This window comes from Podarcis gaigeae (assembly GCF_964106915.1).
Source record: "Podarcis gaigeae genome assembly, chromosome: 14".
NCBI lineage: Eukaryota > Metazoa > Chordata > Lepidosauria > Squamata > Lacertidae > Podarcis > Podarcis gaigeae.
Window position 1 is genome coordinate 18,376,189 of NC_139690.1, and position 12,553 is coordinate 18,388,741.

At 45.5% G+C, this 12,553-nt stretch overlaps 1 long non-coding RNA gene across 2 annotated transcripts in view; it reads right to left on the reverse strand.

Moving 5' to 3' along the window:
- Positions 1-12,553, reverse strand: part of LOC310831796 — a 97,711-nt gene that overhangs the window by 42,298 nt on the left and 42,860 nt on the right. For both annotated transcript variants that reach the window (XR_014557959.1, XR_014557960.1), the window contains exons 2-3: positions 11,058-11,132; positions 8,689-9,072 (exon numbers count right to left, since the gene is read on the reverse strand). This is a non-coding gene — a long non-coding RNA (uncharacterized lncRNA). The remainder of the gene's footprint in view (positions 1-8,688; positions 9,073-11,057; positions 11,133-12,553) is intronic.

A 12,553-nucleotide genomic window follows, 5' to 3' on the forward strand; every position in this document is an offset into this window, starting at 1 on the left:
GTTATAGGCATGAAATGTTTTGCAGTTTGTGGCTTGCCCAAGGCCCTTCAGAGAATTCACGCCCAAATCGTACTCTTTCTATGCAGTCCTGTAAACATCTACTCAGAAGTTAAGTCACGTTGAGTTCAGTGGGAGGTACTCCCAAGTAAGCATTAGCTAGGATTCACAGCCTTCAAAGCAGGACAGGACAGCAGTTCCACTACCCTGTAGAACTAAAACCAACATATATGGAAAGGGGAGATAGAAATTGGCTAGTGCAAATTACACAATGCGAAACCATCAGGAAATCAAGTTCTTGATTTGCATTGGTGGATTTGAATTTTGCCACAAACTTGCCTAGATATTCAGGTCCTTTGGACAGGTTTTACAAGGAAAAACTCAATATACACATGCAAAAAGTATGGCATTTTCATTTCATTTCCCTCTAGTCTCAAGGCTTACTTCCTTTCTTCCACTGTGTGTGTGTGTGTGTGTGTGTGTGTGTGTGTGTGTATCTGTCAACTCAGAATAACATTTCATGCATCTGAAGTTCACTCCAGTCCATGAAAGCTTATGGCATAATAAACATATTAGGGTGGTACCAAACACTAGTCCTACATAGAGTAGACCTACTGAACTTAGACATTACTGAACTTAGACATTACTGAACTTAGACATTACTCATTAATTTCAATGCATCTACTCTGAATAGGACTTAATTAGAAAAAGGCCTTATGCTTCCATTCTTTCACTTTCTGCTGCAGCAGACTAACAGAGTCCTCTTTCTGGAATTGCAACTTTCGCTTTTGCAAAATTCACAAAACATTCTCCTGCCTTCTATTTCAATCCCAGGGCAGGGTTACAATGAATCTTACACCTGTGCAGTTTTCATGAGGTCATAAGAAGAGCCCCGCCAGGTCAGATCAATGGCCCATCTAGGGTCAGCATGCTGTTCTCATTGTGACTAACCAAATGTGTGTGGGAAAACAGTAAGAGGAATTAGAGCACAAGAACACTCTCCTGTCCTGTGGTTTCCAGCAACTGGCATTCAGAAGCCTTGCTGCTACCAATTGTGGAGGCCAATCAAGCTATCAAGGTTAGTAAAAGGTAAAGGGACCCCTGACCATTAGGTCCAGTCGTGACCGACTCTGGGGTTGTGGTGCTCATCTCACTTTATTGGCCGAGGGAGCCGGCATACAGCTTCCGGGTCATGTGACCAACATGACTAAGCCGCTTCTGGTGAACCAGAGCAGCACACGGAAATGCCATTTACCTTCCTGCTGGAGAAGGACCTATTTATCTACTTGCACTTTGATGTGCTTTCGAACTGCTAGGTTGGCTGGAGCAGGGACTGAGCAACGGGAGCTCACCCCGTCATGGGGATTCGAACCGCCGACCTTCTGATCGGCAAGTCCTAGGCTCTGTGGTTTAACCCACAGCACCACCCGTGTCCCTTATCAAGGTTAGTAGCCATCATCAATAGCACTTTCCCTGTCTGTATCTCTGCATCCCCCAGCATCCCAGAAGCTCAGAGCAGTATACAGTGGTGTCGTCGTCCCCCATTTTGTTCTTACATTAGCCCTGTGAGGTAGGTTATTATTGCAAACCAACCTGTGGCCTGTGCAAAGGGCAGTAATATAAATTATTTAAATATGCATAAATAAATAAATTAGGCTTCCCAGTTGGAACCGAATCCCCACCCAGCTATGAACCTGCATTTTCCCCGTCTCTCTTCATTACATGTATACTGGCTCTCCAGTAAAATTGCATTTCCAATTTTACAGCGCTAGGATGCAAGGACTGAATTTGCATCCACAATCCCTTCCATGGCTTAGAGATCTGAGCCTTCATATTCAGATCATGGACACAAGGGAGGCTGCGTCGGTTTCTGCTTGGAAGGGCATATTTCTATCCAATCCAAGAGAGATTAGGTAGGATCAGGAAGACTCATAGCAGTGAGGAGTCTGACCATTTTCAAGAGGGGAGGAGCCCCAAGACAAGGATTTGGGAAAGCTGGAACACCATCTGGCCACTTCTGGCTTCTGAACCAGTGCCTTCCCCATTGGCACATTTATGAAACCAGCCAGACAAATTACCACCCACCCGCTACCCCCCATGAACACTGTTAACATGCTTTTTCAGTCCAGGGCACATCTCAAGAAACAGATGGAAGGGCAGAGATGGATAGAACATGGTAAGAGAGACAGACGAAGAAGGGAAGGGAGACAGACAGTTGAGATTTATGGAGCCCATCATTACAAATACAGATGACTTTGTAAAGAGTCACGTAAGAGTAAAATTAAATCCTGAAAGCTTCCATTACCAATTACCAGCTCCCCAATACTGCCAACTCTAGTTAAGACTATATGTGGCACGTGTTTAAATGCATTTAAACCCTAGGTAAGGTTTGGGGATACAGTGGGACCTTGGTTCTTGAACGGCTTAGCTGATGAACAAATCGGCTCCTGAATGCCGCAAACCCAAAAGTAAGTGTTCTGGTTTCCTGACGTTTTTCGGAAGCTGAACGCCCGATGCGGCTTCCGCTTGAGTGCGGGAAGCTCCTGCAGCCAATCAGAAGCCATGTCTTGGTTTTTGAACATTTCAGAAGTCAAATGGACTTCTGGAACAGATTGTGTTTGAGAACCAAGGTGCACCTGTACTAGCTTTAGCAAAGGCATTCATGGTTATTGTTAGTTTTGTTTATTTTTTTGTCATAAGCCAGAAGTGCATGCAGGGAAGGGGGAATCCCATCTTCTTTCCTGAGACATCATGGGTTGTATCCAACCGAGTTCTACTCAAGAGTAGGCCTACTGAAGTGAACCTAAGTTAGTCATGTAAATCAACTTTGATAGGCCTGTCCTCTGTAGGACTAGCAATGGATGTCCCAAAACAAAGATGCTATTTCATGGCTTCAGTTCCGGAAACGGTCAGTATCCAAAAGGGATTTCATCAGAGGTGGCCAGATTCTCTGTTTAGGTGTGATGGTCAGGTCCCAAACAGAGGCTCAAAACCATAGGTAAAGGTAAAGGTACCCCAGCCCATACGGGCCAGTCGTGACAGTCTCTAGGGTTGTGCGCTCATCTCACTCTAGAGGCCGGGAGCCAGCACTATCCGCAGACACTTCCAGATCACGTGGCCAGCGTGATGAAGCTGCTCCGGCGAACCGGCACCAGAGCAGCACACGGAAATGCTGTTTACCTTCCCGCTATGAAGCGGTACCTATTTATCTACTTGCACTTAAGGGTGCTTTCGAACTGCTAGGTGGGCAGGAGCTGGGACCGAACGACGGGACCTCACCCCACCGCGGGGATCCGAACCGCCGACCATACGATCGGCAAGTCCTAGGCACTGAGGTTTTACCCACAGCGCCACCCGTGTCCCCATAGAGGCAGCCCTTTTTTCCACAACCCTCACCTCAAAAGGGGTAACAGGAGTTGGGAAATGTTCAGAAAAGGGTAACCGAAATCATCAAGCGACTCCCCTCTGAGGAAAAGTTACAACATTTGGAGCAGTTACAGATAGGTAGCCGTGTTGGTCTGCCATAATCAAAACAAAATAAAAAAAATTCCTTCCAGTAGCACCTTAAAGACCAACTAAGTTAGTTCTTGGTATGAGCTTTCTGAAGAAGTGTGCATGCACACGAAAGCTCATACCAAGAACTAACTTAGTTGGTCTTTAAGGTGCTACTGGAAGGATTTTTATTTATTTTTTTTAACATTTGGAGCGTTTTAGTACAGTGATACCTCGGGTTACATACGCTTCAGGTTACAGACTCCGCTAACCCAGAAATAGTGCTTCAGATTAAGAACTTTGCTTCAGGATAAGAACAGAAATTGGGCTACGGCAGCACAGCAGCAGCAGGAGGCCCCATTAGCTAAAATGGTGCTTCAGGTTAAGAACAGTTTCAGGTTAAGTACGGACCTCCGGAACGAATTAAGTATTTAACCTGAGGTACCACTGTATAGAGAAAAGGCAAGTAAGATAGGACATGATAGATATTTATAAGATTATACATGGCGTGGAAGAAGTGGATAGAGAAAAGATTTCTCCCTCTCTCATGAGACTAGAACATGTGCACATCCAATGAAACTGAATGTTGGAAGATTCTGGAAAGGTAAAAGAAAGCATCTCTTCGTGCAGTGCATAGTTAAACTATGGAACTTGTTCCTCCAGGAGCTTCAAAAGAGGATGAGACCAGTTCATGAGGAGAAGGCTATCAATGACAAATAGTTATGCTGTACCTCTACGCAGTTCGAAAACACGTCAAAGTGCAAGTAGATAAATAGGTACCACTCCGGCGGGAAGGTAAATGGTGTTTCCGTGCGCTGCTCTGGTTCGCCAGAAGTGGCTTAGTCATGCTGGCCACATGTACGCTGGCTCCCTCGGCCAATAAAGCGAGATGAGTGCCGTAACCCCAGAGTCGGCCATGAATGGACCTAATGGTCAGGGGTCCCTTTACCTTTATCTCTACATTTGGAAACCATAGGGGAGGAGACTGCTGTGATGTTCAGACCCTGCTTGAGGGTTTCCTGCAGGCCTCTGACTGGCCACTGAGAGAAAAGTATACAAGACTAGATGGGCCATTGGACTGAGCCAGCAGGATCTAACTTATGTTCTTAATCATTACATGGTCAACTATACACAACCAAGAAGAGCAGGCTTTTAAATGAAGATGACAAGAGGCAAGCAGCTTGACAGGAAATAGATGTGAGTGCACCAGTAACTTCCTGTGGTGCAAATGTGAAATTCCTCTACAGCGTCCAAAATCCAGAAGGTACTAGGGAACCATTGCTATTAATATAGAGCTAAATTGCCACAATGTCTCCCGGATATGCAGGCCTTATCAGGTCACTCAGGAACCAGAATCTCACAATGAAATTAAGAGCTTTCTCAATAGCTTGACAAGGGGAGAGATGGGTCAGAATACAGAAATGTCTTCAAACACTACATCAGACGGCACTGTCTACACCAACTGCAAGTGTGGGAGAAAGAGAATCTAAAATATTAATCTGCACATGGAAGCCTGTTTCTTTTGCCGGATCAGGATGTAACTGTATGATGCACTGATGGGGAAATGATTTTTTTCTTTTAAAAAAAAACTTTCTAAAAAAATCTGTCATGGTCTGCATCCTATTTCTTGCACAGAAAGTCAATTTGGCCCTGTGTAGGTGATCCTTTAACTTGCTGAGTTTCACCCACTTCTTTTAAAGACATCTAAAACAGGGATAGGGGACGCGGGTGGCACTGTGGGTTAAACCACAGAGCCTAGGAATTGCCGATCAGAAGGTCAGCGGTTCAAATCCCCACGACGGGGTGAGCTTCCGTTGCTCGGTCCCTACTCCTGCCAACCTAGCAGTTCGAAAGCACACCAGTGCAAGTAGATAAATAGGTACCGCTCTGGCGGGAAGGTAAATGGCATTTCCGTGCGCTGCTCTGATTCGCCAGAAGTGGCTTAATCATGCTGGCCACATGACCCAGAAGCTGTACGCCGGCTCCCTCAGCCAATAAAGTAAGATGAGCACCACAACCCTAGAGTCAGTCACGACTGGACCTAATGGTCAGGGGTCCCTTTACCTTTACCTAAAACAGGGATGGGGAACCTGTGGCCCCCTAGTTATTGCTGAACCACAATTCCCATCCTTCCTTATCGCTGGCCATATTTGGCAGGGCCGATACGAGTTGGAGCTCAACAACATTTGGAAGGCCACAAGTTCTCCTATCCCTCTAGCTCTAAGGTTAAGGATATCATCATTTTCCCGTTAATATGAAGTGTGTGCTTGTGTTGTGGACATGTGGGGCACTCAAACTGGAAGAGAGGGTGTGCCAGAGGGGGTCCCCACAGACATCTGGGCAAACTTCCCCATGCAATACAAAAATATCTTCATTTAGAACCTGATGCACCTCACCCTGCAAATTAGGAAAGGGCCATAGCTCAGCAGCAGAGAATCTGCTTTCCCACACTGAAGTTGCCAGGCTCAGTCCTCAACATCTCCAGATAAGGCTACAGATATCCCATTTAAACCCAAGAGAATAATTGCTGGACAGTGTAGGAAATACACGATGGACCAATGATCTGACTCAATGTTAGGCGCATTTCTATAGTAATGTAAAGGTAACGGGACCACTGACCATTAGGTCCAGTCGTGACCGACTCTGGGGTTGCGGTGCTCATCTCGCTTTATTGGCCGAGGGAGCCGGTGTACAGCTTCCAGGTCATGTGGCCAGCATGACTAAGCCGCTTCTGGCGAACCAGAGCAGCACACGGAAACACCGTTTACCTTTCCGCTGGAGTGGTACCTATTTATCTACTTGCACTTTGATGTGCTTTCAAACTGCTAGGTCAGCAGGAGCAGGGACCGAGCAACGGGAGCTCACCCCGTTGCAGGGATTCGAACCGCTGACCTTCTGATCGGCGAGTCCTAGGCTCTGTGGTTTAACCCACAGCGTCACCCGTGTCCCTATTTCTATGGTACTGTGACCCAAAATTGTTCATGTGTGTTGTCACCATCAGCTGACAGCATGAGATCAGAAAAGCCGTTACAGCAGCTTTGAGGCAGTGGGAGGGAGGGAGCGCTCTCGCCTTTGGTCCCAGAAGGAACTGTGGGGGGTGGACAGATGCCACCTCTCTCAGCCAAAAAGCTAGCGCAGAGATGCTCCCACAGGCCCAATGCCATAAAACAGGGGTGCTTGAGAGTGCAGATGCGCCCACAGAGTCCTCCCTGGTGCCCACAAGCTGAAGTTAAAATCCAAAAGGATACATGACTGTGGTTAAACATTTAGGACAAGGGCCTATTTAATTTTTTAAAACAATATTCATTCAGTGAATTGTTCTAAATGCTCATTCCTGGCTTCATAAACCAAGGTTTACGAAGCTGGCAAGTTTACATCTGCAACAGGCCAGAGAGCTAATCAGAAAAGCAAGCTCTCCAAAAGATTATTTGCATATGCTCTGAAACTCGGGGGGGGGCACAATGCCCCTTCAGCCCCCCCCTGCCCCCCCCTAAACTGCAAGTCTGCCTCCAAAATGTATATTTGCACAAGGCGGCATTTAACTATTTTTAACTCATGCACTGTTTACATTGTTTTTAACTTATGCACTGTTTACATTTTATTTTGGCTTTGCAGCAGAAATTACAAAATTGCCAGAGCATTGTTTCAGATTGCACCTGCCAAGTGCTATGGTCAAATGAGAAATTCTCTTTTAAGAGAATGGAGAAACTAGCTATGCCTAATACGTGCACACTCACATTTCTCTCTCTCTCTCTCTCTCTCTCTCTCTCTCTCTCTCTCCACACACACACACACACACACACACAGTCGTACCTCTGCTTACGTATCCCTCTGGATACGTAAACTTCGGGTTGTGAACGCGGCAGTGCCCCTCCTTAGACTACTGGCATGTATTCCAGTTAGTGCTATTTGGAGACTACTTCTGAAATGGGCGTGGAGTTCCTGTGTTGTATTTTTTGCAGAGTTGCTACATAGAAAGTAGAATTAAGAATAAACAGATTACCCCTTGGCATCAGGGAAATGTCCAAACTGATCCTCTTTAGGAGAAACAAATGTATATTACGCCTTTTAACACTTATGTATACATATATAGATAATGTGGATGGCATCATACTAAATTCTTATACTACCACAAGGGGATCTTCCCTCTTTCCCTATGTGTACCCCATGCCATCCTCCACTGGAGCATTGGGGGGAAACCCAGAAGATATTTAGGGAACACTGTGGGGGGGGGGGAGAAAGAGAGAACGTTCCGTCGCACCAAGGAGAAATCTGACAGAACACTCTCCTAATTTGAATACAACCCCTGATCACATTCATTCATTCATACACAAACAAAACCACATACACACACAACTGGAAGCGGTCTACTGCAGTAACGACCTATAGGATTGGCTTGATTCTGCATTGTTTGACTTGATGATATTGTATGGTGGGGTGGGGTATTCTATCCTGTTGCACTGAGTCTTTAATATGAAGAAAAGTGGGATGGAGGTGATAGATAAATAGATAAGTAAAATAAAATAAAGCATTAACAGGCCAGGCAGTCATAAAAAGTCAAAACAAAGGAACAGGTGGATTTCTATCCTTTGTACGATGTCAAATTACTTACAGATATATTTGAATATGGTAACATATTTGAATATACAGAGACTGAGCATGTGTGTTTATGCATATACATATTGGAATAACAGACATTACAGTTTGCTATTACAGTACCAAAAGCAAAGCTAACTCATCCTGTCATTTCCCTGATGGGTTATATACCGGGGGGGGGATGTCACTCCCACTGACCCCCCTCCATTTAAAAATCACTAAGTATTTTTTTTTTTTGCATGCAAAGAAATAAAAGCATTCCTTTCTTCCCCACTCCATCCTATGCACCAATTTCTTTCCTCCCTCCCTGCGCCTCTACCCTCATTTGGATAACAGGATGGGCAGCAGACAGGCATAAACACATACCCAAAATATATATATATATATGAGGAAGGGTAAGTGGGAAAAGTCCATTAGTTCAATTATTCGTGCAGGAGGGCAAGGATCTTTCTGCCTGAGGAAAGAGGTGGCACAGACAGAAATGGGGATGTGCCAGCTTGGCCTATTGTTCTGCCGTTGTGTGTTAATTAATTAGCGAGATCAAAAGGGAGGAGAGGGCGGGCTTCGGCATTACGGTAACGATTCAGCAGCTGTGCAACCTACCTCACGTCAATGCGGCCATCTTACAAAACGGCATTTGACTCCATCAAAATGGCTTCCTGGCACCGAGAACCTATAAGCTGCGGCAGGGTGGCCTGGAGTTGTTGAGAGGGTCTCTTCTCAGGGAGAGGGGCTGCCCTTCTTTCATACACAAACACAGACACACACACACACACACACACAGCCTCCTCCTACTTGTTCTTTGAGGGCACCGCACACAGCACGGATGGGCTTTGAGGGAGGGGAGAGCAGGACTAAGGAAGAGGAAGTAGGGCAGGGGGAATTAAAAGCCAGAGATGCACGCAGTGGCCCTCCATCTTCATCGCCGTTTGCAGCTCGTGCCAAATTGGAAGTTCCTTATCTCGGCAGCAGAATGTCGCACAGCCTCTGCGCGGGAGACAATAAGGCACAGCGTCATTACTCACAGAGTACGGTACATGGGCATAATGCCATGGTTACACACAGGAAGACAAAAACACAGATAATCCCTGTGAACTGATATATCACTGCACACTCTCACACTGTACTCACAGACACAAGCACTCAGCTTTTGGGGCCTTAACGCACAATAAAAGATAGAGCCAGAATTTCTTGTGTGAGGGCAAAAGGATGAGATCGTTTCCCTCTCCTCACTGGCAATATTTGCACCACAGCAGCGCAGAAGTAACGTGAGTCCTACCTGGTAAAAATGACATTTGCCTTACATATATATGGTATGATTCTGGCAGTTAGCAGGCCAGCTTGCAAATATAAGGGTTAGTCTTTGGAATGTGTCAGAACAACTTCAGTTCATCCTGGGGAGCTCTCCCAGGTCCTGAAGTACCCAATTCTGGCTGGTTGAACACAGACACCTAGGAAGTTGCCTTATACAGAGTCAGACTGCTAGACCATATTGCCCAGTTTTAGACTGGCAATGGCTCTCTAGGGTCTGAGGCAGGGATCCTTCCGAGCCCCCTCCCCTCCCCCTGAGATTCCAGGGATTGAGCCTCAGATTTTTTGCATGTAAAGCAGGTGCCCTTCACAAAACCTGCCCCCAAACCTGCTCTCTACTGCCTAAATACAGAGACCTTACACACTCTTTCTTCTGGGTCAGTTCCCCTTCACTCTTATTCAAACACCCAACATGGCCAGAACAGGTCGTACACTTTGCTCATCCTTGAATAAAAAAGGCACTTGGTCACACCCCTGAGGCTGTAAGTCTGCCACCACCTATGAGCTGAAGCATGAACACATCTGCTACCAGGATAATTGGTACTTTGTTCCTAGCCATTTGCAACTCACTAATTGGGTGTGAATTAACCTTTGCTACCTTTCTGAATTCAATGTGATTCAGATACCTGCCCTCCCACTCTTGATCTTGCTGGATCACAGGACCAATTCCTACCGCACTGTTGATATGGTGGTGGGCAGTAGCTAACTTTCTGGAGGGGAGGGAAGGACCACAATAACCAAACTCATGGATGTTCTAGGAAGTGTGTTTGTCATCTTGACCCAACCCAAGTTTCCCTGGGGAAGGGAGTGAAGATGAGAAAGTAACAGTAGTGGTAGATCATACTATAAGTCTGTTCTCCCTCACTCTAGCTCCAGGATATGTGAATATGTGAAACTGCTTTAGTACTATCTACTCCAGCAATGGGAAACCTCAGGTGTCGAACATTGCAGCCCAGACAGAGAGGCCTGGAGGGCTAAGCTTGACTCGTAGGCCTAAGGTTCCTCATACCTGGGGTAGATAACATTGGACTATCTGAATCCCTAACAAACTACAGCTCCGGGATTATTTGGGGGAATAAACCACAGAGCCTAGGACTTGTCAATCAGAAGGTTGGTGGTTTGAATCCCTGCAATGGGGTGAGCTCCCATTGCTCAGTCCCTGCTCCTGCCAACCTAGCAGTTCAAAAGCATGTCAAAGTGCAAGTAGATAAATAGGTACCGCTCTGGTGGGAAGGTAAATGGTGTTTCTGTGCGCTGCTCTGGTTCGCCAGAAGTGGCTTAGTCATGCTGGCCACATGACCCAGAAACTGTACACCGGCTCCCACGGCCAATAAAGCGAGATGTGCACCGCAACCCTACAGTCGGCCATGACTGGACCTAATGGTCAGAGGTCCCTTTACCTATGTGCTTTAAATGTATGGTTTTGAGTCTTGAACCTGAATCTCCCCAGTCCATCCAAGACTCTAACCACTATGTCAAACTGACTCTCTTCCCACTAATATATTTTCATCTTATGTCTTTTACCTAGGAGCACCCAAAGCAACCAGTATGATTGGTTCTGGTTTTCTGGAGTAGATACTCCCATACATAGAATGTGCATGATTAGAAAGTAAAAACCCACCCAGCCCCTCTGCCTTCTGTGTCCAAATCCATTGACTCACCTCTCCAAGCTGAGAGAGAGAGATGTCTTGTCTCTTTGTGTCACCGCATCCCAAGTCATGAACTCTCAGTCACGTCTGATTAAGGAAGAAGAAGAAAAAAATTCATCTCAATTAGAGAAAGGCTCCCACACGTCTGGATGGATGTCAAGTAATTACTGCTTGTCATTCACAGAAAAATGGACGCCGAAAGAGAATTTAGTTTTCGGATGATCTATGCAGGCCTTAAAATAAGGAATTTGAGGACTCCGCTTGGTAGACTGGTTTCCAGTTTATACTCATTTGACAGAATCAAGTGGTAAAGTCATTGCCGAACTACACCACTTTAAGCTGTAGGTGTGTGGGTTCAAGATGGAATGGGAGATGTCGGACATTTGATTGCTTTCCCACAAAAACAGAACTCTGTGCTTGCAGAAAGTGAGCATAATCCATCCAACCTTCTCCCTAACATGGTATTTTATTATCCAATATGCAATGTGCATTGGATATATTCACATTGCAGTCTGAAGTATTACAGTCTGCGATGACACCTCCCCCCAAAAAAACAACAACAAACCACTCAGATTTTTACTATTTCATACTGCCAGTTGTAGAGATAGGACCCAGGAGCTTATCTATGCATTAAGCAATATGAGGTGGCAGAATTCCAAACGGTGCCATTTCAGACCAGAGGTGGGAATATGACACTCTCTACCTTGGACATTGTAACCAGTTGGTCTCACGTTTTCCAGTGTACCATATTCTAGTCTATTAAATACAGGGAGGTTTTCTTTTCCACAGGGAAACATTTTTTAAAAAATGCAATCACCCACACAGGTGAAATTATACAGTCTAGCATGTCCCTTAATGCCAGTGTGACACAATGTTTAGAGTGCTGGGAGACCATGGTTTGAATCCCCACTCAGTCGTGAAGCACTCTTTATTTTTGGCATTTTAATCTTTATTCTTTTACATATTAAGTCCCTTCACCACAAAGAGAACAACAACAACAAAAAAAAACAGATCACATCAAATACAAAAAGGTAACATAAAAAAAATCCATATGTTAAGACTTCCGTCATCCTTATAATGTCCTTATAAATCACTTTTTAAGCTGTGTGAAGCAATGAACAAATGGAATAAACCAAACTAACAGAACTACGAAGTAAAGCTCAGATTAAAGTCCCTTTACAACAGCCCTGTAGGGTGGTGTCATCCTGAAATGGGGGGGGGGGGAGGCTGAAAACATGTTAGCTTGCCTAAGGCCATGCAATGAGCTGAACTTATGGGCTGAGCTAAAATTTAATCCATAGACTCCTCACCAGTACATCGCAACAGTGAACTGGTTCACACAGCATGCTAAACTGTGGCTCAGCGATATCGTGTCGGTTTCCAGGGAAGAACCTGCAGCTGCTTTGTTCCTCACCAGACCTTTGTGCTCCCATCAACCCAAAGTCCAAACCAGGAATCACAGTTAAGCTCTCTCCTTGTAGGGCTGCCACGCACCCGAAATTCCCCAG